The 26,805-nt window shown below is 41.3% G+C and overlaps 1 protein-coding gene across 4 annotated transcripts in view; it reads right to left on the reverse strand.

Annotated features, from left to right (window-relative positions):
* klhl12 (kelch-like family member 12) overlaps window positions 1-26,805 on the reverse strand; it is a 124,768-nt gene that overhangs the window by 69,426 nt on the left and 28,537 nt on the right. For 2 of the 4 annotated variants that reach the window (XM_067593015.1, XM_067593016.1), the window contains exon 3: window positions 23,701-23,817. The exons of the other annotated variants lie outside the window; for them this stretch is intronic. The gene's annotated coding sequence lies outside the window, so the exon portion shown is untranslated. The remainder of the gene's footprint in view (window positions 1-23,700; window positions 23,818-26,805) is intronic. 4 annotated transcript variants of the gene reach the window in all.

The raw sequence follows: 26,805 nt of genomic DNA on the forward strand, positions 1-26,805 counted from the left end.
AGTTGCAAAAATTATTTTGCATTCAGTGGTTGTTTATGGCTATGCATGTTTATTTGTGGATTAACCAAACACAGACCTATATTACAGCACTGTATACACACTTACACTGATTATTCTCAGTGCTCATTTGCATAGCTGTGTTTGCCCTGCTATTATACATCTGTGAATAAGGTCTATTGATTAAGAATTATACAAAATTGCCACCTAATAAACACATTTGAACAACTGAAATGGACCATTAGGGCCAACACTCCTGTGGGGAAAAAAACGGGCTTAGTTTGATAGTGTAGTTAAGAGGTGTGCAGTTCATCTTCCAGCACAGTGGTTTTCAAACTCTGGGTTGTGACACACCAGTGGCTTAGCTCCCTATCAATGTATGTCCACCAATAGTGCCTGTTTTTTGCCACTGACAGGCTCAGATTGTTATTTTAAGTGTCTGACAACATTATGGAAAGGACCATACAGAGAAATATAACATTTTTCTTTATCTTTCGCTTGATCTCGACTGTTGTGTCTAACCAAGTCTTGCTCAAGTAGAAGTCTTGTTCTGAAATATCAAGTAGATGTGAGTTGTTGTCAAAATCAGCTAAATATTCAGCCATGACAGAGTTGGAGAGAGGAGTGCCAGGAGGAGTTTGTTGTGTTAGAGTACAGAAAACATAGCTTAGTGTTATCTAAAAGATTTTCAAAGTCATGGCTGAATATATGGCTGATTTCGACAACTGTCTAACGCTTGTGAGATCTCAGTGAAAAATCTCTAAAAACCGACTGTAAACTACCTGCTCAGCACCAAACGGCAAACAGACACAGTTAGCAACTAGCTGGTGAACACAGAGCAGCATTTAGCAGCCTAAGAGCAAAATATATCCCTCAGGAGTTGATAAAGAGCAAAAACAGAGCTAAAGGAGAGAATATTGGACTTACATTCATTAGGTGGACAGAAACACGACTCTAAATGAATAATAATGTTGCTCTGTAACAGCTGGATGTTTGAATTTGCATTTGTTGGCTAACAAGTTCAACATGTCAGATTAAAAGGTGATGATATGTCAGTGTCACAATTACTTTCAGCTGAAAGCAAGTGGCCAAAAAAATCAGTTAATGCAGGTCTAAATAAAAAACTGGACTCCACTCTCATACCTGTCCGTTAAATATCAACCTGGAGTCAGGAGATGATTAGCTTAGTATAAAGACCAGAAGTAGGGGAAAGTTCACAAATCCACCTACCAGCACCTGTGAAGCTCACTAATCAACACATTTTATTTTGTTTGTTTAATCCATACACAAAGTTGGATTTAAAGGGCGTTAGGTGATGGAGCTGTTTCTTGATGACCCCTCATGGCACCATATTTGTAGCATCTAACTCCCCATCAAACCACTACTAGTCTTTTTCATATTTCACTTTTAGTTTTGATTAAAAAAACAAATAATGTTAATTAGTGAGCATTAAAAGTAAAAAAAAGTTAAAAATTTCTTTAACCTTTGGACAAAGCCAGAATTGCTGCTTTTAGTCGTAATGCTAAGCTAAGCTAACCACCTGTTTGCTATAACTTCAAATTAGCACATAAACCAGAGAGTGGTGGAATCAATCTTCTCATCTGACTGTTGGCATTGAAGCAAATAAACATATTTGGTAACACTGTCCTTTAAGTCTCCCTATTTAGCATTTATAAGCAGTATATAAACATTTAATAAATGGTTTATAACACACTGTAATGTACGTACAGGCAGATAAAAAGACAATTTAAAGTCTTAATTAATGTACAGTATTTGTCAGCAATTATAACTTATTCTATGAAGACATTTTCAACTTATTTATTATTAGTATTATTATTACAACAGTGTTTTACTATATTGTCATTCATTATTGTGTCATTCATGTATGTATTATGCCATAACAGCCTCTACTTATGGGTATCCACAGGAGGAGTTCTAGTTGTTGACATATATCTGCTTACAACCACATTATAGGGTTATAAATCATGTATTATCTGATTATACTCTTCTCCTCAATGCGAAATAGGACTTAAGATAGTGTTATTTTGTATTTCCCAAAATGTTGTTGAACTGTTGCTTTAAGGTTCTTCTGCAGGACGATTCTGTGATCCTTCAGCCTTTTGATGAAGAAGTGATATTTTTACATGTTTTCTTTCCTTTGCAGGTTTGTGATTTGTTTGTTTGCACTTCATCATGATATTGCCATCTAATACACTATGAAATGAATTTGTTAAAATAACTTTTAAAAGATGCTATAATTACATTAAAATAGTTAATATCAGAAGTTCAATACTGGGACACACCTCTTTTATTTATTCTCTTGGTTTCCTGCTGTAAAGTCTATTTCACCAGTCATGAAACTGTCAGCTTGTTTGACCACTAGATGGCGCAAGAACACTTCTAAAACCTGTCAGTCCACCTTCTGCAGCCACCCAGTGACCACAAATCCTCACAGGACCCTTGCACATGAAATACATTTACAGTGTGTCCATAAAAATAATAAATGAGTAAAGACTGATTTTACTCCTGAAGGCTAAAGATAAAACGCTGATATTGACACACCTGTTATATGGGATGTTTCCCTTTAAATTCAGGCACGTGTAAAATGAAAAAAAAAAATGTAATAAAAACAGGTTGTTGATGCATTTTACCACCGTGAATATGACAGAGACACAGACAAGACATAGAAAGCTGCATAAAAATGCTACTAACTCCAGCTCAGGAGGAATCAGTGGGATGTTATGTAGATAAACAATTGCATCTGACATACAGGGAGAAGACACTATAACACAGCATAAGTCCTGCAGTAAATATTAACTTTGTAAAGCGTAAATAGTTCAGCTCTTGTTGAGACTGTCAGAGAAGTGTTGTTATTTTTGGGTGCATTTTTTGTACCTAATAGTTTTTCAACCACCCCTGAAACTGACTATTATACTGCGCAGTAGTAATAGTTGTAGTAGTAGTAGTAGTAGTTTCATTTTTAATCAAAATGACCATATGAGTAGCATTTTTTGCAGTAATGTTATTGTCCTCCTACTGTAATTTATTATTGATGTGATGCATGTGTGAGTGTTACAATACTGCACTCAAGTACAGCTGAAATGCTTTCAGTAATAAACCACCAAGAGATGAATAAACCGCCAACTATTTATGATAAACGGTGATTATCAAGAAACAAAAAGAAAGAGAAAAGGATAAACAGCCATGGGAAACCAGACAGCACAGAACAGATATCCTATAATATGTCTGGTCCGAGCCCCCCCCCCCCCATCATCCTGATTAAAGATGCTCCCACACATCGCCCGAGGTGGACGGAAGGATGCTGGTCATCCCTGGGAACCTGAGAGTGGTTTCCCATCAGCAGCTGCTCCTCCTCTCTGCTCCCCTCGCCCTTCAGAAGGAGAGAGCTGGAGGTTCCCTGGCCCGGGTCTGAGGGGAAGCACAGGGAGGAGGAGGAGGGCTCTAATTACTGATGCTCAATGGGGGGGCAATGGCTGTTGCTCCTGCCGCTGGTCACTTGGGAGATTCCCTGACCCCGACACTGAGTAAAAACAAAAAGATAAGGAAGGAAAATGGGGCCACAATTAGCCCTGTGTAGCCTCCAGGGCCCAGGATCAGTGGAGGAGAAGCACAGATGGGACTTTCTCACTTGGATTTGTTGAATCTACATCGTAGTGTGCGTAAGCTGTGCAGAAATCACTGCAGTCAGTTGTTGATGCAGGGTTGACGGATGGGTTTTTTATGATATCTTAATCACCTCAAACAACACATCATATTTATTATTTTTTGGTTGAAATAAAGACATTCTTTCAGTGTTCACCTGAAGACTGCGTGGAAATGCTGTTCACCCGTTGTTAACATGACCTTGAATATTTATATGTAATCAAGAGGATTTTCTCTCTAAGCTTCATTAGCTAAATTCCTTGATTGGCTTGGGGCTTTTGTGTCAAGACAAAACAAAGCAGCAAAGAAAAGTGTATCATTTTCCTGCGAGTGTCAGATGGTCCCATCGCTCCTCCAGCTGGTCAGGAGGGGCTGTGGCCACCTGGATGCTGAGTCCCAGTCCTGTGAGATCCTGCAGTCTCCTCTGCCATGTGAAGACTCCGCTTACTACGCCACTGAGAGGTCCATCTGCTCAGGACGACACCTCCCAAACAGTGCACCCCACCCCCGCCCCCTCCACCCTCCACCTCACCGCTGCTCCCCCTCGACTCCCCTCCCTCGAGCCAGCCACTGTGCCTCTCAGCTAAATGAGCAGTGTGTCAAATGGAAGGAGGATTTACCCTTCCTTTAACTGGATAAGAGAATGAATTCACAGCACCATGATGCAATGAACGAGTGAACCCACCTTACCCTGCTGAATCGACAGATATGTCACCTGTGTCTGACTTTGCACGATCTTCTCGTCGTGAGGCGCGAGCGCGGGGTTCACTGAGTAGCATGTTAACATTAAACAGGACAAAATGTAAAAGCACGGCCACACACAATGATGGAAAGCTGGGTTTTTTTTGGTGTCGTTCAAAAATAACAAAACGGCACTCAGAAAGTGCGGATATGTGCTTGGATGAACCCGGAGGCCGACGGATTTTGGCAGCTGATGCTCAGGTGAACAGCTTGTGGGTAAACCAATTGCTGATGCATGCAGACAATCACGGCTCAGACAGCATCTCACAGCCTCTCTCCCATCAATTTCCACAGACACCCCATTTAATAAACGCTGTCCATTTATTTGAAATTGGATGTGACAGGCCTATGTCATTTCACTATAGTGTCTCGGAGCAGACAGTGATGCACACAGGCCCACTCCTCGTTTTCTATCAGCAGGTATTGATGTTGCTTTAATGAAGTGCCTAGCACTCCACCCTAGGAAGAGACAAGTCTGTCAGCATATGTAAATGCTTCCTGCCTGTCATTGTTGCGGAGGGTTCAGCATGGGTCAGCATAGATTCCCCCTCTGGGAACCCTTTGTTCTGGGGCCCGACTGTGCCACATGAGGGGACCAATTACAGAGCTGCACAGCAGGACGGGGGTGCAAACTTGTTACCCTGCTGTAGTGAGCTAATTATTACCTCCACACTGTGGGTAGTATAGAGCCAGTTCATCATGGGTGGGTAACAAAAGCTAGCTCCTCTGGAAGCATATTGGCTCAAAATAAATGTTTTACATTCTCAGTATACGGCGAGACATTTGACTCCTATGAATTAGTTTATATTGAAGGCGCCATTATCACAGTTTGGGAAAAGGTCACCCTAATTCTCCAGCCATAAATAGCTACTGAACTACTTAAATCCCAGTGGAGCTCCTTTGCATTGTCAATGCAAAGGCAATTTACAGGCTACAGGCTGCCAACCACATAACCTTGATGTGGTGTCAAGAAATGATTTATGAAAATGCATCTTGCTCTCCCTCTGTCCCGAGCGAGACCTGACTGGACCTGGAGTGTTGACACAAAGCCCATATGGCCGCGCAAACAGACACCGGCTGAATTATCATTCATATCGTAACATCTCAAAGGGCTTTTGTTCCCGGTTCCTGATGAGATATTGGCAGTCTGTTTCTCATCAAGGAGTGCGAGAGATCCGCCAGGTTTTTCGCAGAGCAGCAAAACTGTTTCAGCTCCTTCAGCTGAAAATGAGGCTTTGTCTTAATGCTAATGAGCGCAGATCGAAGTCAGGTGTTTGATGAAGTGTTCAAAACAATGAACAGGTCAAACTAAATGGTTAAACACACCTGGGCTGCATTATCAAAGGTGTTCTGGAGGGTAAAGTAAAGCGTATATTTTAGGACAAAATACCAGACACACCTCCTTGATGCATATAGACGCCCTTCCCTTCTTGCTATTAGCCCCCTCCCCATACATCCAGCCCATTCATCTCCTTCTCCCCACCCCCAGTGACCAGTCTAGCCCAGCTGCTAGGGGCTACCAGTCCCCCTCGTGTGTGGGGCCAGTCAAGTGGAAAATGGCTGCTACAGAGAGAGCCTACTTTAGAGAGCCATCATCCTTTGAAGGGGCATGATGGCCTTTGACAGCCACAGTGTTAACATGGAGCCCACACGAACACAGCACTGCTATTATTGTGTTTACTAAAGCAAGAGGAGAGGAGAGGGGATCAAGGGGAGACCCTGTTAGTTGATGTTTGAATCCAGAGGTAGCGGGGTGCTTGTCTGAGCCACGCCACACTGCCATTGTGGGGGAAACATAACATGGGATCACTCACAGCCAGGTGGAGATTGTATTTCAACACGTCGGCTGAGCTTTTAGCAAACAAGTGTTGTTGTTGTTTGCCTCGTGCTTTCTTTTCTTGTGCGATTATTATCCAAGCGTTCAACTGTTTTTCGGTCGAATACTGCAACTCCTGCACTTATTATGCTCATTAGCTGATGCAGTGCGCTCCAATTCACCTTTGACCTTCGGCACTGCTGCCCACTTTATGGATGCAGGTTGGATCAGCAGCAGAAAAAAGCTGAAACAGTGTCATCCGGCCCTGCTCTCGCTGGCCTGACGCCAGCGCCGGGCTGACTGCTGATCTATGGCTGTAACTCGACCAAGCCGCTCTCACAGCTCCGGCACATGTTGCTGGAGGACACACGTGGAGCTCCGAATGAGCAACAGTGATTTTAACTGCAACAAATGGTCGAGGTATGTCATTATCCAGATTTTTGGTGAAGGGATCATTACCTGCCACAGATGCCACTGTTGTTTTGTGTCTCCATTTGTCCTGAGGCTAGTATAACCCTGATACTTGAAAAGAGCAGGAGGCGCCTTTGTGTAGACGCACACCTGATCTTAGCAATCAATTGGCAGCTCTCCCCTCACAGAAGTCTCTCAGGCTCTGCCTCAAGGCCGTCCATCTGTTGCTGCGAGGATGTGTGGCTATGGGTGAATGTGCCCGTGTACAGGTCGACATCTATCTGTGCGCACATGTGTGTGTGTGTGTGTCAGAAGTGGGAGGTTGCAGAAAATATGTGATTTGTGGTTTTGCGCCGTTTGACACCTCCGCTCCCAGAGGTGTAGCTATCTCACTCTCTCCGCAGTCATGAAACTGATATTTAAAGCGGAAAGAGGTGACAAACAAATGTGGCAAGATGCTCGGTGTGTAATTAGTGCAAACAGAGGTAGCATTAGAGAGCCGCGGGGAAACACTTAGATCTATACGTTCTAATGAAGCGAGCCTATTACGCCCTTACTCTTCTCTATAACCAGATGTAAAGATACACATGGAGTGAAGAAATCTGAGGTAAAAAGGACAAAAAGATGCAGCTTTGCTAACATAATGTAATAACAGATTTTTATTTCCTGCTGAGTCTGCGCTACGCCGCTGTTCATGAGCACCTTATCTTCTCTGAGAACATTAGAAAAGGCTTTCGATGGTCATGTGGAACGCCTTCTGCATTAAATACCCCTGAAAATGCTCAGACGTTTTACCACGAGTGTTTTGTTTCAGTGAAATTCAATGAGAGAAGCAGTCTAGAAGAACAAAGTAAATGATCATGACAGAAAGATGTAATGTCCTTGTATACAGTACATGAGATTTTAAAACGGTATTCTGTCTCGGCGCGTCAGTCGCTCAGCGTGAAACACGGCGACGATGAGCCCACCTCAGAGGACAATAATACTATTACTTCACTTTCACGTCTCTTTACTTTAATGTCTCTTCAAGGGAAACTCGTTTTGCAGCTGCTATTGAAATACAAGACATGCAGTACGTAATAAATAAACTGTAAACACATAAAAATGCAAGAGCAAGAACAAACAAGCCAAAGACATAAAAAGCAGGAGACTAATGGGCAACAAGGGTGCAAGAACAGCATTTATCAGCTTTGCGAATAAAAAGGTTATAGTACAAGGTACCAGTTTTTATACCTCTTATACTTTTTATTCCCCGGCTTAAAAAAAAGCGTATGCTTTCATTTCAAGATGAAACTTTCCTTTAGTGGGTGAGCAGCCATAATGTATCTGTGCTTTGCATTACAGTGAAGAATAACTGCCTCCAAAGAGCTCATGGGAATATGAGTTTTGATACCACCAACCTTGTAAATACTGAATCTTTCTGATAGATGTGTGATACATAACCGGATTCACGGCTGTTCTGCATTGACTCTAATTATATTTGATGTACATAATATATAAGAAATGGATAAATAATTAATTGATAATGGAAAGGAAGCATGTGTTGCGCTGTTGCTTTGTTGCACTCTTCTGTGTTGTATCCTATATTCTCTGCATTGTGATTAAAAAAAGGTTTAATTTACACTTTACTTGTATTAAATCTGTGTGACGTTTGGATTTTGTATTTCCTTTTAATTGGTATCAAAGGACTCATCAGTTGTTAAGTAGTAACCACTGTGGATTTTTATGCTTTAATGATTTATTTCATTATCTCACACAGATTATTGATCTCTCTCATGCCTGCGCCGCCGCCCTGTAAGTAGAATAGGTAGAGATGAAAAACAGTAATGCGCCCTCTCTCTCTCTGTACGCTCTCACTTTAACATGATTTAGTTCATTATGGGGATTCGGCGCTGGAGAGAATGTCATATGCTAAGTTAACCTCTGCATGCCTCACTGGCTCGGTGCCAGTTATGAAAGGACAAGAACATAGACACACTCCCTTTGATGACGACAACTGGCAAAGTCCCCAACCTTTAAAACAACTTGAGCCGCTGCAGGATGCATCCGATAGGTGTGAGTGCACTCAATAAATCTGCGAGGGTCTGATTCAGTCTCCCACACATCGCCGTTCGGTGTCCTTGAAAGCAGCTAACGCCATATCAGTTCAGGAAACACAAGATCTATCCGAGCTGCCACAAGTCAATGAGTCACTGAGAGCATTTTTTAGTGTGTGGATAGTGAGTGATGTCCATTTCATAAATATATTGAGTAAAATACTCACAGATCATTTCAAACCGACCCTCCAAGCTTGTCTGTTCATTGGACAGCCTACTGTGAGGACAGCCAACAATCCCATTGAGAAATTAGCAGGGTCCCCTGTGCTTTCCTCTCCTTTAATGAATAATTCAGCTGTCAGGGTGAAAGCAGGGCGAGGAGACCTTGTCAGTGGCGACTGACTCAGCACTCTGTGGCCTGAGGGTGACACTCTAAACCTGAACGTTGCATCCTGTACCCTCCATAACAGGTTGTGGTGCTACAGTGTGTCTCCTGTGCTGGCGGCCGCATGATCGTCAGAGTGCAGAGGAAGCAGAGAGGAGGAAAGGAAGCTTTGTTTGGTGGCGGGGGGGGAGTATGGATCTACTCATCAGGGAGATCAGGTCAAGATAGTTTTTTTGGCTGTCAAAGCATTTTTTTTTAGCCTCGCTAGCTGTGTGGTTGAAGGGAAAGCAATGTCTGTTAGTCGCTTGTTCCACCACTTTGGTCCTGACTGAAATATCTCAACGACTTGACAGGTTTTCCATGAAATTTTGATTGAAGACGTTCATGGTCCACAGAGGATGATCCCCTGACCTCTTGCATCACCAGCAAGTCAAAGTTTGCATTTATCTGGTGAAAGTTACTTGATGGTTTAGCACAAAATTTGGAGATTCATGTCCCCCTCAGGAGAAAATTGTAACGCCAAATTTGAGTTTGTCCAATACTTTGGTTTACGTCCAAACTCCTGCTACACCAATAACATTCCCATCAGCCTCAGCTGAACTAATTAGCAGATGTTAACATACTAAAGTCAGATGGTGAACATGTCAAACATTATACCTGATAAACATCAGCATGTTAGCCTGGCTTTTGATTAGAATTTTTTATGGGCATTATTTATGTATATTATATATTATTTATTAATTGTTTACATGTTTTAAATGTTTTATTCCCATTTATCTATTTTATTTGTCAGTGTCCTTTATCTGTTTTATTTATTTATTAATTTATTTTAATCTATTTTATTGTTATTTTTTTTTACACTTTTATCTTTTTGTGTGCATTATTCTCAAATTGTTGTCACTGTTTACATCTTCTGTCTTATTGTGAGCTTGTCAGTCATCTGTAAAGCACTTTGAATTGCACCAACCTGTACAAAGTGCTTTAAAAATAATGTTTAATTGATTGATTGATTGATTGTGAGCATGTTTACAGACTGACTTAAGCATTAAACTCAAGAAGTACAGCCTCTCAGAGACACTAGTGTGGTTGGAGACTCTTAGTCTTGTTTTTTTCTAGCACAGGAAATAGCAAATAATGATCAAAATATATTATTTTCAATGCACATGTTTGTGTCAGTTTATTCAGCTTTCATTATCTCTGTTTACCCTCATTTCTAACACCATTCTTTATTCCTGAGTATGTTTTGTCCTTTCTGTCTTTCCATTGGGTGCATCATGCCTGTGGCTGTCTCCTGCATTCATAGCCAGTGGAGGAAGAAGGCATTTCAGTTACAAAAGATGATGATTCCACATCCAGGGCACACGAGCCCCCTGGGCCCTGTGCATTGGCCTCCTATGGTCCACAGAGCTCTGAGCAAACATCTGTTTTGATCTGGAAACAACCTTTGATCTCAGAACGAAGGCTTGCTGTCAAATTAATGAAGAAAGGGATCATTACAAACACAGAAATGGAAACTATGAAGACTGTTTTCCTGTTATTGATCGAGTGTGTAAGTGTTAGGTTAAAGATGATTCATTTCATCGGCCTCTGCCCGTGAGCTTATCACACTAGATCGATGCATTCCAGGTTTGTAGAGACACAAACTCAGCAAGTATCACAGAGAAAACATGACATAGTGCAACTGTCACAGAAGTCGCATGTATATAGAATATGTGGAGGGGTGTAGTCAGGATTTCATGACTACATAAAAAAGTCTAAATATTATATTTTAATGTTTGACGTATTTAGTATGCTGATATAATCCTAATATTAGTACTAAATTACTTCTGCCAAGATCGAAATTCTGGGGGAGAAATATTAAATCCTTTATCTATTTATTTAATCAGCCTGAAAGCAGTTAAATTTAAATATGTGAAAAAATATGGGTATCGGCATAAAAAATGATGGTTTTTAAACTATATCGATACACATAGTGATTCCCCAGGTTAGTAAAAAAAAGAAGAAAATACAGAGGACATGACCTCAGTGTCCTCAGTGGTGGCTACAGTCTTAATTACCTTAGACTGGGAATCTAGCATATTGATATTGATTGATGTACTGATTAAAATCTGGTGTAATTATGTTACAGGCCGTTTCTTCAAGCTAAATCTGCAGGAGTGACACTAGTTTACTATCATCAGGTAGCAACAGCAACACAAAACATAATATCTCGATGAAGTATTTTGCTCTGACTTAAAGCTTCTATAGTCAATAGTCTCATATCAAGAAAGGATGAAATGACTATGTGAAATGGGTCGCTAGTGACAAACCCACAGAGAATTATCACGCAACTCTGCATATCCCTTCATTTCTACAGTTTCAGCATCTTTCAGCTCATTGTTTTGGTTTTCCGGCCCGCAGCTTTACTGCTTTGATTCACTCTCACCGCTTTCACCAATATTGGACAGAATATACAGTCAAAAGTTTGGACACACTTTCCAGACCTGCCAACCTGTACGCGTTTTGACATCAAAGTACTCTGGTACGATTTGTCACTAAAGTATGCAAAACAGCTGGTGACGCCTTGTGAGTTTGACCAATTGTGCAGCAAACGGGTCTAACGGCAGGAGGCGGCAGCAACACGCTAATGAGCGTCTGGCCTGCCGAAAAACAAATGAAGAAGAGTTCGACCAATCATAGCGCTGGATTCGTTCCCCTTGCTTTCACCCACCTATGAAAAAAATATTTGCAAGCAGGGATGATTGACAAATGTGTAATGTAATTTCCAGAGACAGTAGCTAGTATCCGCAAACCGACAGCAACACTTGATTTTATCCCTCTCGTTCGCCCTCCTCACTCCGGCTGGCTGGGTCGTTCTTTGAACTCCTTTGCAAAGGTAAACAGGCTGGGGGGGGGATTCGGAAAGTTGAGACTGTGAATTGAGTTATCGTTAGCCTAACATTACGTATTTGCAAGCTAGCTTGCTTGTTTGTTCACCAGTCATTTAAGTTGGCAAAGTTATATTAATATTAAGTTATTTTTTAATTAAGTTATATTATCCGTGTGTCACAGATGGTTCATAGCATTCATACTAATAATTATTGCAGCCAAACTCGTTATCGTAATGAGAGGAGCAGATCATGGCACCCTTGGCTGAAAAAAAAAAAGCAAGTGCACGCGCTGCAGAAATTACCGGGAGAGATGGCCATGCCTCTGTATCTCCAGACTTCCCTACCATGCATTCTGCACAGTCTGCAAGACATCAGTCATCAAGGATCAGCAGGTTATAAGTGAACACTGAATGATGCATTTACATTATCTATTGGCAAGTGTTGTGAATTAAAAGGGATACAATTACGACAAAAATGGCAACACCAGCTATATATTCATGTATATCCCCAGAATGAAAATAACATGAAGTGCTCATGTTGGTGTAAGATGTTATGAAGGAGAGATGTGTCAAGTTAATTCTTATTTTTTGACGATAGGAATATGACAGTTATGGATAAAAAGAAGTGATAATATAATAACCCCCCCCCCCACACACACACACATGCACACACACACACTTTTCAGTCTGCAGACGCCATGTTGAAGGGACCGAACATAAGAAAATGGAAGACATAACAGCGCCAGGATCCAAGATCAACACAAAATTTTTCAGAGAACATGATTTGCGGCCAATCTGGGCAGACACACTGTTCACAAACTGCAGCTCAATTTGCCATTATCTGTAGCTGACCATGCTGGACCATTATTTAAAAAGATGTTCCCTGATAGTCAAACTGCCAAGCAATAGGGCTGTGCCAGATACAAAACGGCAGCCATAGTAAGAACACTTGCCTTGAACGATGAACAGAGCATCAGTGATCTTATGAGCCATTACCCAGAAAGTACTGCAACTGATGGTAGCACAGACACGGGTGATGTAAAGCTTTATCATGTGGTATTCTGTGTCTATGATCCCAGTGTTGGCAAATAGTAGTAATGCTGCTCAAATGTGTTGAGTGTAAAAGATGTACTAGAGAAGGAATCTATGATCTTGTTGACCTCAAACTAAAACCATGGATCAACTGTGTTTGCTTCGCGGCTGACAATGCTGCAGTAATGCAGAGCTTAGTGAAAGGAGTTGTAACATTCATAAAGGCAGAGAATATCCATATCTGCTTAGTCGGCTGAAACAGCAGCTACATGTTGGCATTAAGGACCAGCTTATCACAATATACTGCTACCTCGATAAGACCAGCAAGAGGAAAACTGTGCTGTGTGACGTCCAAAGTCTGTGCGATGCTGAAGTTGTCCTCTACAACACGAATGTCTCTTGGACAATGTGTCAATCGGTTCTCTGAGTCTCTTTTCTGCAGAAGAGGCAGCAGGGCAGAAAACAAAGCCAGTGCCTCTTAGCTCTGTTAAGGGAGCTGAACTCCAGCCTGCATCCTCAGCTGGTCTCACTCTGAAGACCAAGCCCTCAGCTGCACTCAAAGCCCTCATCTGCTCCGACACACACACCTGCTCCAACAAGCTAGAGCTGACCTGAAGACCAAGAAGTTATCCTCAAGCTTTTTTAAAACCAGAATCTCCAATCACGTAATGCAATCCAGCAGCAAGTCAGCAGATGGAAACAGGCCCCAATCCTCCAACCCAAAAGTGTTTGACCTGAATGCATTTGTCTTTCAGTAAACAGAGGTGGTAAAAAACAGAAGAAATTCTCTCTAAGAAGGCAGAGAAAAAAAGGAACAAAGAGAAAAAGATGACAAAACTAGAAAAGATTTACAAGATCTTGATTGATCCACAATCAAAGCTTTATTCTTTCTTTTTGAAATGGGCCGTTCCCCCGTTTGAAACTGCAAACCAAACTCTTCAGAAGGAGGAAACCTTGCATCCAAACTTTACTTCTGACATTAAGAGCTGCAGTTTCAAAAAATTCTGTTCGCCCTCTGTAAAGCTGAACATGTTGTCAAAATGATGGATGAGGCTAAGAGGATGTAAGCCTGCTCTTTGCAAAAAACAAGAGAATACAAGCTGTCTGAAGAGAAGTTATCCATCGGCTATGAGACACATATATTCATTGAGAACCAGTGTAACCTTCGGCTAGGAGGATTCATCAGTGATGTGAGGAGCTACTTCACAACAGCAGCAGATTACATGGTCTCCAAGTTCCCCTGAACTGCTGCAACAGACATGAATAGACGCCAAACTGCCACATTCTCTTCTTTGAGGTATTTCATGGTCAGGTTTCCTTGTCTCTCACCCAAAGAGGTGACAGTGGGTGATGTTGAAGAGGAGTTCCGGCTGTTTTCAATCCACAAGCCTGGATGATGGTATTTTTTCCGAGAGAGCTGATGAGGACTTGGAGAGAATTGGGTCTGAATTTCTATTGTCATGCTGGGTGTCCTTGTCATTTTTCACAGTAATGCAGACTGTGAAAGAGTCTTCAGCTTGGTGACCAAAAAATAAAACCCAGCATCGTATCAGCCTTAGCACTGATATGCTAACTTCTCTTGTGATCAGAAAGGTCACGATGGCTGCAAAAGACAGTGTGTCACATGTCACATAGAGAGTTTTAGTGGCACCTTAGACACCTGGTTACTCATGAGGCCAAACAGCGGTATGCAAGTATAACTAACACATGAACTCTGTTAGTGTCAACTAAGTAAAACTGACAAACTGAAACCCATGTGTCAGGTGTGTGTTGGAAGACGGGTGAAGGACGTCAAAATGGTGGGACAGAATGTTATTTTTTCAAACCTGTTTCCTTGATTGTGCTGCTGTTAGTTTGCCTATTTATTTAATTGTAAACCTTTTACTGCCAGACTTTATATTAAGCATTTGTAAATGGGTCAGTTTATTTTCAGGTGCATGCTCAGTCATCAAGGTCATGCTTTCAGTCAGAATTTAATTCATTAAACCTTTTACTTCCAGAGTTTATATTGCGCTACTGTAAATGGTTCAGTTTTTATTTTCAGGTACACACTCTATGTAAATATATATAAATATATATATATATAAATATACTATGTGTTATGTCTGTTTTTGGCTGAACATTTTTTCAGCATAACGTGGTACTAAAAGACTTTCTTCAAGGTTGTGAATGGGAAGGTGTGTCCAAACTTTTGACTGGTACTGTATACGACTACAAATAAAAGTTAATGATGCTTCATTTCTGCTGGATGTGTAAAGAAGCAACAATTCAATTGCAACAATTTCATCATATCAACTTAAAAGGTGATAATATGTCAGTGTTGTGTTTACAGCTTCTTCTGCTGCATCCGAAGTGGCCAAAATAAAAAATCATTTAATGTAGGTTTAAGCAAAGTTGGCATTTACATTTTTCTTGTTATGAATAAAATCAACATTACAATCACAATATAAGCCTTTTTCATGAGAAAGCCATGCCTGTGCTAATCAGACCATGTCAAATTTCCATCTATCCATCCATCCATTATTGCTTATCATATGCAGAATCGCAGGGGGGGCTGGAGCTTATCCCAGCACATATTGGGCGAGAGTCGAGGTCACCAGCCTTTTACAGCCAGGGTGAACATGGCACATTAAATGAAGAGTCGTACATTACATCCCCTTAATCTAATGATACATTTAGAGATTAAAAATCCATGCATTTCTACAATTATACAGTTCAAATATCAAATAAAAATAGAAAAAAATGCACCATAATTACCAGATATTCTGACCTGTTCATGGAGTGTCTCTGCCTTTTTCCCAGTACATGCTGGAAGGCTTCAAACATTCAGGTAGTTTAGGAAGAAAATATTCCTGACAAGTAGCGGTTCCCTACAGAGCCACTAAAAAATTAGATTTTTGCTGTCAGCACATAAAGAGAAAATGGAGCACTGATTTAATTCACGTCCAGATGCACATGAACACCTCAACGACTCTTTGATTTGTCGACCTTTGATGGCTGACTTGATAATCATTGTGAGCCCAAATTTTCATCAGCAAAACCAGAAACATTACTGTCTATCTCATGAGAAAACCGAGACAGCAATCATTAGTGATGTTGGGAGAAAGATTAAGTGACAACAGCCTTCTCCCAGACATAAAAAAGCCTTTTATTGAGAATTCAAACAGGTGTCATACTGGTTTCTGAGAGGCAAAACAAATGACAGGCTACTGAGCCGTAAATAGCACAGCAGACGATGGGAGATTGGCCATATGTCCACTGTGTGTGTGAGCGCCAGCAACACTGGCTTGGTTTGAGATAGGATTCTTTTGGGAACGTCCCAGTAAAAGCTCCTTTGGGACGGACTGGGATTCGACTGCAACATCCATTTACTCAGTTTTGGTCAGCTGAAATGCTTAAACAGTGCATCTGTCTCCTCTGAGGTTTGGATGTATAAAAAAGACAATTTTGCTGTGTGTTATCTGTCACCGCTAAGCAATCAGCTGACAATCAAAACATTATTGGAAGTGACAGATCATTGTTGCTAGGACACAAATGTCAAATATGGTGAAAAAGCATGAATTGATCCAAAATAAGGGCTAATGAGGGTCCTAAATTCATATTTGGGATCCTCATTAGCCCTCTTCATGTCCCCCTCTACCTTCACTACCAAGAGAGTGAAGGGTCTCCAGACTCCTGTGTGTGTGTGTGTATGTGTGTGTGTGTGCGTGCGTGCGTATGAGGCAAGGATAGGGTGTTCTCCGAGGAGCACACAGCTCCATCTGGGCCAAAGTAATTGGTCTGCTATTCATATTCAGCAGTGTAATAGCCTCTAGCTATTCATACAGTCACACGTGAACTACTTACACTGAGGACAGTCAGAAGATGGGTTGACCCGAGTGTCACAGTTTTTGCTAGAAGAGGTTACTGAGACAACATGGTGAGAAAATCAAACCTGGTACATCCTTTTCTGTTCAGATCTGTCAAACATTATCCACACGCTTCTACTCTGCAGCATTTAGCAGATTTGCAGTTTCTGTAATGCAGCAACACATTGTACCAGTTTTATGAATATGAAGGTGACAAAAGAGTAAGAGAGTGGAGTCAGAAGCCCTTTTCACACATGCAGTCTATCCTTGAAATGTTCAGGAACATTTCCTGCATGGGGTCACGTGTGAATGGGAGCAGGGAAATCTGTGCCACCAATTTCCCATCTTAAGACCCAGAAACATTTAAGGGAAAATGCCAGTATGATTGTATTGTGAATGAAAGCAGTAACACTGCAGAGACAAGCACATAAAGTCTGACAAAAGACGCTTTCACGTGGAGCGAGCGAACCAGTCACAAGACTCTGTCAATGACGTATTTGAATCTGCAACTTGTTTACTGTTGTCTTGCCAAAGCATCCGCAGGTGATTTGATAACTAACAGGCAATACAAGTTCTGTTGTTTGCAAACAACATTGGCTGGTCGCCCGCCATGTTCCTGAAAATATTAAGAGACGTCTTCCACCGCGTACATCTGGCTTTGCCCCATCTTCTTCTTCTTCTGTTGAATTTTATGGCAGTTGGCATCCGTAAGTGTTGCATTACCACCATCTGCTGAACTGCCCCTTGCCCCATCTATTGGCATGTGTGAAAAGGCGCAAGATGGAAATGTTCCTGAATGTAGCTGCATGTATGAATAGTGAAAACCACTAGCGGTGCCTGAAAGGTTATCTCAGTAATTTACCGGGAGCTATGTATGAAAGAGGATCGAGAATCTTGCATTATGATGAACTGCCATTAATAGAACCTGCTGCACTTTGAATGAGAAAACCTGCCCTCCTTTCCCAGAGAAAGGCCTACAGCAGTCCTGCACTCTGAAATGTATGCAGTGAATCATCAATTACACTGGCAGCTTATGTTGAATTATCATCACTCTGAATACAGAAGGACCAAAGAGTTGTGAGTACAATAACATGTGCACAGTACATACACATTTCCTTGATAGTCACAGAATAAACTGGATCTATTTCACTATTAATGTTATCCCTCACCACCATCAGCGCAATATGACTACTGTAAGGCCCCCTGCTCTAAAGGTAAGCTCCCGCTAATGTTTTTCCTGTGTAAAAACACCTATAATTACCTGCGTAATGGAAGAAAGCACCCTTCATCATCTGATCATTCCTCAACAAGATAAATATGGTGGTCAAGGCATTTAGAGACAAATGCTATCCTCTTGGTCGCGAGGGTTTGGAGTGGTGTATTTATCATGGTTTGAAGTGGTGTCTGAGTCTAACCAAAGTACTGATTATTCAGAGTGAAGAGGAGCTGCCAGCCCATTACCTCCCAGAAAATAACAATGTGAACACCCGCCTCCCTGGCCTTTCCCAATGTAGCCTGTCAGAGCTTGTCAGCTGCGGCACCATTCATTCAATCTCAACAAGCACCGTGCTCCAGGATTCATTCCCCGTACTGCACTATCTCTCCCTCCTTTTAGTTCACTCTCCCTACGCTGCCTCGCATTACCTCCCAATGTCTTGCAGGTTGTCCCCCCCCCCACCCCCTCTTCAGCCCCACCCCGCCCGCTCACTTCCTCCCATTCTAGCGAGCCTCCGCTGCTCCACCCCTCCACCCTACTTGGTCCTGATGAGCCATTGTGAGATTCAAGCAGATGGATGGGGAACAAAGGGGTGAGAGGGGGGCCCCCTCTGCCTGTCCCCCTTGTATCACTGCCAACCAGGCTCCGGGTAATCTTCTCAAGCTTTCACAGCGGAGCAATGAATAACCTCAGCCTCCTCTCTGAGACCCAGGCTCCGCCGCAGCCGCCCCCCTCTTATCTCACCCTCTGCAGGCTCGCCAGGGCCGGCTGCTCCCCGGATAGCATCTCTCACCCTCGCTTTCTACTCACTGTCTCTGCCCTCCACACCCAATCAGGTTTTTCTTTTTTTTTTTTGTTTCTAGGGGCGTGTTACAAGGCCCGGAGATTAATTGGGGCTGTGGCTGGATGACATCTGGTCCCGGCTTCATAAAAGTCTGGGTCCTTGAGGTCTGCTGGGTTTATAATGAAGTGTATATAAGTTAATTTTCTCATCAACAGAGCGTTAATCAGAGCTTCTTTAACAGCCATTTCAACGCTTATCCGGGGATAGTTCAGAAAACAGTTTGGTAAAATTGATTACCAGAACATGGAGCAGAAAAAGAAATGCTGACGTAAACTGCACCTTTTTATAAAAATCTTTACACCCATCGGACTTCTTTTGCTTTGAAGGATAAGTCCAGTGAAAGTCTATATTTTTATTATTGCCAACAAATCCCACGAACACCAACAATAAATTGATTCTACTAACAAGTGTCATCTGTGTATCTGAAGCCTGATAGATCTTATTCTTCTGGGCCATAGAGCTCCAAAAACTATTGAAAAGCCACACTGTTGCACTTTGTGACAATTTACTTCACTACAATGTGGGCAACATGGATACTGTAGTTTATTTTAAATCAATCTGACATTCATCATCCTGTGCTGATCGTTCCCAACAAATCCACCCTGTAATCCAGTTTGAGGAACATTTACTAAAAACTACAGAACCCAGCTGGTTTGGGAAAGTTATTTAACCTTTTTTAAAAATTAAAAACATATATTTGTGACCCGATTTACATTTTCATTCGTAACAAATGGGCTGAGTGTCACAGACACAGTAGTGAAATCATACAGTACTGAGAGCAACCCCGTCTCCTACAAATTACATTCATGTACTATTAAAATTGTTTTCCCCAAGTGTAATCACTGCCTGGATTATGTTCAGTCAACATTTTTCGAATGAGTGAAGAACTACATTAGTATATGGCTCTGAAGTCAGAGGGAGGAGGTTGGGGTGGATGGCGAGCGTACAAGACGCAGTCCTGGGTGTGGTTAGGTTCAGGCGATAAAAGCACTTTGGTTAAGGTTAATGAAAGATCGTTGTTTTGTTTAAATGTTAATAAACAGATTGTGTCTCGTGCTTCAAGTCATTGCAGACTTTTTTTCTGTATTTTTCCCAAACCTTAACCAAGTGCTGCCAGTGTCTAAACATAACCATAAAAAGTTTAATAACAATATAGTTATTGTCATTATAGTTATTAGTTTCTACAAGTGGATATTGTACTGCACGATGGGATATTTTAAAAGAAGCACATTGTCTCTGAACATTTCACTCATAAGTTCAGTATCCACATTTTTGCCACTTGCCAAATAAGTCCATTAACATTTTCTCATTATGTTGAAAGAAAACATAAATCAGCCAGCATCACATTTCAATCAAAACATATTTGCTGTTGCAATTTAGTTGTGTATGAACATAATTTAAAAGAGACAGGATTACTGAGAAACAAATTTGTGAAAAAATACAGATAGTAATGCATGCCAGAGCCTTTAAAATGCAAGGATAACCTACAGTAGCCATAAGCGATTAGACTTTAATTGATTGATTGACTTGATCTTAATTCCCGGTGTAACTAAATCACAGCACTTTCAGTAGAAAATGTCCGAGTCTATTTGTTTCATTGAACCTGAGTAGAGAAGCTCTGCAGTCACTAATAAGAGCTTTACGCTGTGCTTCTCCACCAAAAACAATCCACCTGTTCTACTTTACAGGAACAGCTCAACCACTCCACGGCTTCCTTGCACAGCCCTGTTAAAATATTGAGCATGTACTTAAGTGCTATTTGGCCAAGTGTCATTTAGGCTGAAGGGCTCTCCATCCACAAAAGATGTCTTGAAGTGACTGGATCAGAGCTGGTAGCGAACCACAGAGGAATACACAGGTGTTGAATTATTTACTCTCCATAAAATATTTATACTTTTGTCCCACAAACTACTAACTACAACTATGAAGTAGGGCTGCAGTTGCACTGAGAGAGCAGAAGCCACGTTAGTGAACTATACAAATTATACTAAAACGACATAAAGCTGCTGTTTGAGATCATGATATCAGAATTTACTTAAACTCGTAATACAAATGGAGCAGGTCTTTAATTTGTGTAACAGTGCAGGAAGTGAATGCAACGAATGCTTCACTGACATTTATTAATAATACAATGTTTATGTAACATGACTTCAATTCAGATTTCATTATAAAAAACCACCTCAGCTGCAACTCTTTTACAATCAGTTTCTATAATAGTCTTTAAATATAGTGAACCATCCTTCACACTAATGAACATCAGTTTTAACTGTGTTTGAGCCTCAGCTCTTCCACTGCAACATTTCCATGTTTTCTTTTATAAAAAACATGTTTGTGCAGATGTATTTCACTGCAGAAATACAACACGGACACTTTTCAACCACAGTGTTTCTTGAAACTCTCAGCCTATTGTGCACAGAGGTGATCCGCTGAAAGTAAATACAAGACCTTGTCTGTAAGCTCTCCATTTTGCTCCATAAACTGCGATGACATTCTCTGATTAAATTATAGCTGTATTGACTTTTGGGAACCACTTGCTTAAATCTACAAGATTAGCGTATGATTAATGATGGACACTTAATCCTTTGTTCAAATGGGACTGTTCAAAGAACTGCAGCGGGGAGGACAAGACGATAACTTTCTCCCCTTCCGACACCTGCCACCTGCTGTCTTATTACAGGGCTGCTGCGTTGAGAAACAGCCTGTAAAATGAAATAATCACATCATGCTTGTTTTTATCCGTTATCCTTTCAAAAGTGTCACATAGCGCGGGTGTATCACTTTCATACAGATAAAATGATGACAGCAACCTCAGCAACCCTTACGTGACATGAAAGGCCAAGTAAGCTCCTAAGGCATGTGTGCAAGGCCTTCGGTCTTCAAATACAGGAAGAATATCAGTAAAATATCAGGAATCTCATGGATGGGACGAGAAAAACAGTCGACTCAAATTCTGGACCCAATTGGATCAGAAAGGCTGATTATCGTGACCAACCAAAAACAAATCTTTGCCATTGTGGCAGAGATTTTGATCTAAAAGCTGTTAATATGTCTTTTTTAGGTAGAAAGTAACCATGTAGATTCCAAATATGTGATCAGTTTGTCCAAATGCCTGTTTGGACATTTGCTGCGATGTGTTTGAGTTGTGAAGAGGCTGCTGGCCGGTGTTACACCGTATTTGGCGACCCATTACATTCTGTGACCTGCAGTGCTGGAAGAAGTTCTCAGATCCTTTACTTGAGTAAAAGTATCTGATATACTAAATGCATTTAAAACAGAGTACATCATTAATACTGACGAGTCAATGCATAAGCAGCATTTTAATATATCAGTCGCAGCCCGATCTGAGTATTTCTTCTAATACTGCAGGTCACATAATCTGATGGGTCACCAAATACAGTGTAACACCAGGTGAGTATACTTCAATGTGATCAGTCTGCTGGTAATGGCATACCTAATCATTCATTTAGTGGGCAGTATGCAGTATATATGAGAGAAAATAAAGCTGTGATGTACATAAATGGTAATGTAGTCCACCATTGTTTTTGTTATTATAGTTCTTTTTTCCATTTTATGGCAGGTGGCAACCGGCGTTATGCTGCATTACCACCATCTACTAGGTTGGAGTGTGAAGTGCTTGAAGTTAGCGTGACTAGAAAACTGGAGGCACGTACAGTTACATAACGACTTGGCTCTCTAGCCTGTGGAAAAGCAAACAGGTTCTTAGAGGGTTTGCTAGTTGCAAACCTGCACCAGTCCAGCACCAGGTTGTTCCAGTTGGTGGAAAGGGGATAAAAGACAACTCTCCTCAGCATCTTTCTCCAATATGGCCTCTCCCCATTGATTAGCTTTATAAGGTCAGCGTCCACAGCGGCACCTGTGGCTCTATGATGCAGGGAAAGCATGCAGGCCACATGTTCTCCACTTCTGTCGTGCTTGATGATTCACTCTGAGTGTTTCCAGTCACAGTAGCCACTAATGAATGCTTGTTGTTATTCACATCGTTCATCGGAGTGTTTTTGAACACAATATCTGCTTCCTTTGCTTCTTTTTTCTTTTCTTAGCTTTTATTTCATTCATTTGAAACGTGTCTCCTCGCTTTCCTCACTCGCGTCTCTTCCTCGCGTCTTAGCTCCTCCCAGCGAGGACGCGAGAAACAGATGTGAGGACGGAGGAATTTAACTCATCAAATGGGACGTCCTCGCTCCCTCCAGCTTCATTTTGAGGAAACGACAACTACACATGTCGCACATCACCTCAACTGTTAAATATGTAGAAGTCAGCTATCAATATGTAGAAATTATTAACAGCTTAAACTCTAAAGTTTAAAGTTAAAATTCATTCATACATTTAATTAACACTTTAAAGTGTAACTTAATTTCTACATAGTGATAGCTAGAAACATCTGATAACTTTTTTATTTGATTATAGATCTACAGTGGCATCTGTCACAGAATAAGACACATAAAGACAATTTAAATCCGTTAATTACTGTAAGAACAGAATAAACATAAAGGAGCAATAAAAACAGCTGTAGCCTGCAGAATATGTTTAAATAAAATATTGCTTATTTAGTTTGTGACAGTCTAACGTCCTTTTCAGACTCAGGATGATTTTATAGGAGATGCGACTGTGCCTTTGATTTATGAAGATTAATTAATTATTCTGTCATTTTTATTTTATGAATAAATATGAAAAGCTGTTGTTGGTGTTTTCATTCCTGTTCCACAGGTAGTTTTCATGATCTGTTGTATTGTTCTGTCAGATCAGCTGACCAATCAATAATAAACACATTCGATCAAAGGGATGTTGCTGTCTGGTGAAAAACTTCTGCAGAGGACGCACCTGTGGTTCCTCGCTCTAAGCTCCTCCAGGAGCCTCCTCTGTCCTCGCTCCTCGTCTCCTCCGAGGTGCATTTAAGGGATTGGAAGATCCTCGATGATGGCGGAGGGAGATCGGTTTCTGTGTCACGGCCAGAGGACAGAAGAGAGAGGACACAGAAACTAGCTAAATGAAAAGCACCCAAGATCATGCATAGATTGACCTTTTCGTGACTCGTGACCTCACTTGTGACCTGTCTCCAGTTCATAAACTTTAATAGTGCCCTCTATTGACCAGTTTCTATACTCATTAATCTAATGGGAATGGACATTTGTAGCGCACACAAGCTTCTCTTTCACAATAATAGACTCAACAATATTATATCTGCAATAAACAGGGCAACCCCTGATTTTTCAAGAGGTGGGACCTTATAAACTATTCCAAAATATCTTTTTATGTTCATGTAAGGAATCTCACTTGTCCCAGTTAAGGCCTAATACTAAAACATACAGTCAAGTGATACACCACAAAATAAATAAATAAAAAATTTTGAAAAATCAATCAATGTATGTTATCTTGCATGCATAATATTTCAAAGAGCATTCTTCAACAGGCGGCACTCTCAAGACCTCAAATATCCCACCTTGCCCTGCAAAAAACTCTACTGTACGGCCATGCAGTTGTAGACTTAAGGGCCCCGTTCAGACAGATCAGGGGTGGATAACAACATTATGGGGTCCTCATGAACAACGACTTTACAGTACTTTTAGGGCTCTGTTATTGATATGAATGAGTAATGACTATAAAACAAAAAATGCAAAGTTAATAACAGCGACTTAACACAGAGGCTCTGGCTTAGGGGCCCCTCCTGGACCCCTGGGCCTGGGCCCAGTAAGCAAATCCACTCATGTGTATTTATGTGTGTTGGTATATGTATGTATGTAGGTATATGAACTTATTTTTCTCATGTATGTGTATGTGACTGGTGCATTTCTTTATTCCCTATAAAGCAGTTTGTAATCTCTAGTTTTGATAAGCGTTATATAAATATATTATTATTATATAGTTGCTTATTGTTATACACTATTACAACCTAACAGTAACCGTGTTACATTAACATGAAACAAGTTTGCTAGAAATGTTTTTCCTTTATGAATATGTCATGAAATAGTTCAACATAGGCTTTTTTTTTTTTACAAATGTTCTATTTTTGTAGAGTCTGTATTACCTGTCAGATGATTGTATATTCATGTGTCACATAAAGAGAGCTACCATCAGAGGTTTATGGATATCCATGAAAGACAATGAAGAACACAGAACTGTAGCCTTATTTAGACAAAAAAAGCTTCGCCGGGATATCAGACATCATCGTGTGACACTTTAGTCACAGACTGAGAGGTTGTTTATACATAATTCCTTTGTAGTTTCAGGAGCTCATTCTGTGGTTGATCATATTCTCTTCTATCTGTGTTCAGAAGCTGACCTGTTGTGCAGAGACGTGCATATTTACTCTATTCATAGGCTCCACACAGAACACATGCTACAGGCACATATTCATTACTAAGTAGCCTGTGGCGACTGTCATGTGCAGACAATGGCGGAAGACAAAAACAGTGCATCTACCACGCAGGGAATCTTCCACACTTGTAGCCCCAGTATGGAGACAGTGCTCCCAACTAGCGTGTTTTTTTTTTTTTTTTTTTTTTTTAATCATATTCACATAATCTGGTGAGAGTCGTCTTTGGAATCACAGATAAGCCTCCTCATGCTGCTCAGATATTACTACAAATGAGCATGTCTGAGAAATGTAACACCTTGCACAGACTCTTGCATTTTAATTTCTATGGCATCTGTGACCAGTCCGTCATGTCCCTAACCCCCTCGGGGGACCCCCAACCTATCTGCAGCAGACCCCAAAACCCAGGAGAGGGGGGGTAGTAGGGGAGGGGTGGAGGGGGGGGGGGGAGGGCAGGGACACATTTGATTGATGATGGTGTGAATTAAACAGAAAGAGATGGAGAGAATCCTTTTATCAGGCCAGAAACACGAGTGGATTAAAATGTAGTTGTACAACCCCTCTGTATAATGCAGCAGCCTGGCCGCATATCACGAGGCACCAGAAGCCAAGATGAGAGCCGCTCGTTATTGTTGCCCCCCCCTCCCGCATCACCCCCGAACTTTGTGGAAGCAGGAGAACAGGGGCTGAGACGTGTGAAACAGCAGATCCAGATCATCATAACATTATTTTCTCTTTTATATTCATTATAGGACTCGACACTGTGACAAGTAGGCAATAGCGGTAAGCATATTCCAATAAAAGCATGAAAATTTTATGATGCAAAAATATGTGTGTTTATTTGTCTGCAGCTGCGTTATGAGTTTCGTGTCATGCAATCCTGCAGGTAGAAGCCCTTGATTGTCCTTAAGCACTGAGTAAAGCACTTCATGACCACGTCTGAGGCTTTAATGGACCTGCAGCGTGTCTCCGTCTGGCAGAAGCCGCTGTGCCCGACTCCGGGGTTGCTCTGCTGATGTTTTGTGCCACTGCATAATTTATTGCCCTCTTTGCAGGCCTCTTCTTGCACATCCCCTTCTCGTGGTGCAGGTGAGAGTTCAGCTGTTGGGTTTAACACATCACTGAGAAGGGCTTCAGACCTGGCTCCACAGCAGCAGACCCCACATGTGACAAATGCAATTAGAGGGAAATATGCAATTACCGCAATCCCTATTCTCTCATGCGGCCAGACAAGGACAATTTGTCAATGAGGCCCCAGTGGTATCTCCTGAGCCTGGATAGGGACCTGCAGGTAACACTGTCCCTGCCTTCTTCTCAAGAGCTGGCCTGTGGTGTTGGATGGCCTGAGGCCCCTGGGAGGCCTGGCAGAGGAAGATGTATTGCCAGAGAAAGGATACGAGGTTCAATAATCAAAAACAAACCCCTTGTCTATGACTGTTTCTGTTACATGGCCCCTTTTCTCTTGTAGACCACAGAGACGCTGCATTTAATAACTGCTGGCAACAAGACACAGTGAAAAAATGACTGTGACAAGGGATATGTTTCATTTCTTTTCTTTGTTTAACATTATTTGCTTCATTTAAAATTTTATTTCAACCTCATCAATTAAAAGC

Source organism: Thunnus thynnus, chromosome 6 (genome assembly GCF_963924715.1).
Source record: "Thunnus thynnus chromosome 6, fThuThy2.1, whole genome shotgun sequence".
Taxonomy (NCBI): Eukaryota; Metazoa; Chordata; class Actinopteri; order Scombriformes; family Scombridae; genus Thunnus; species Thunnus thynnus.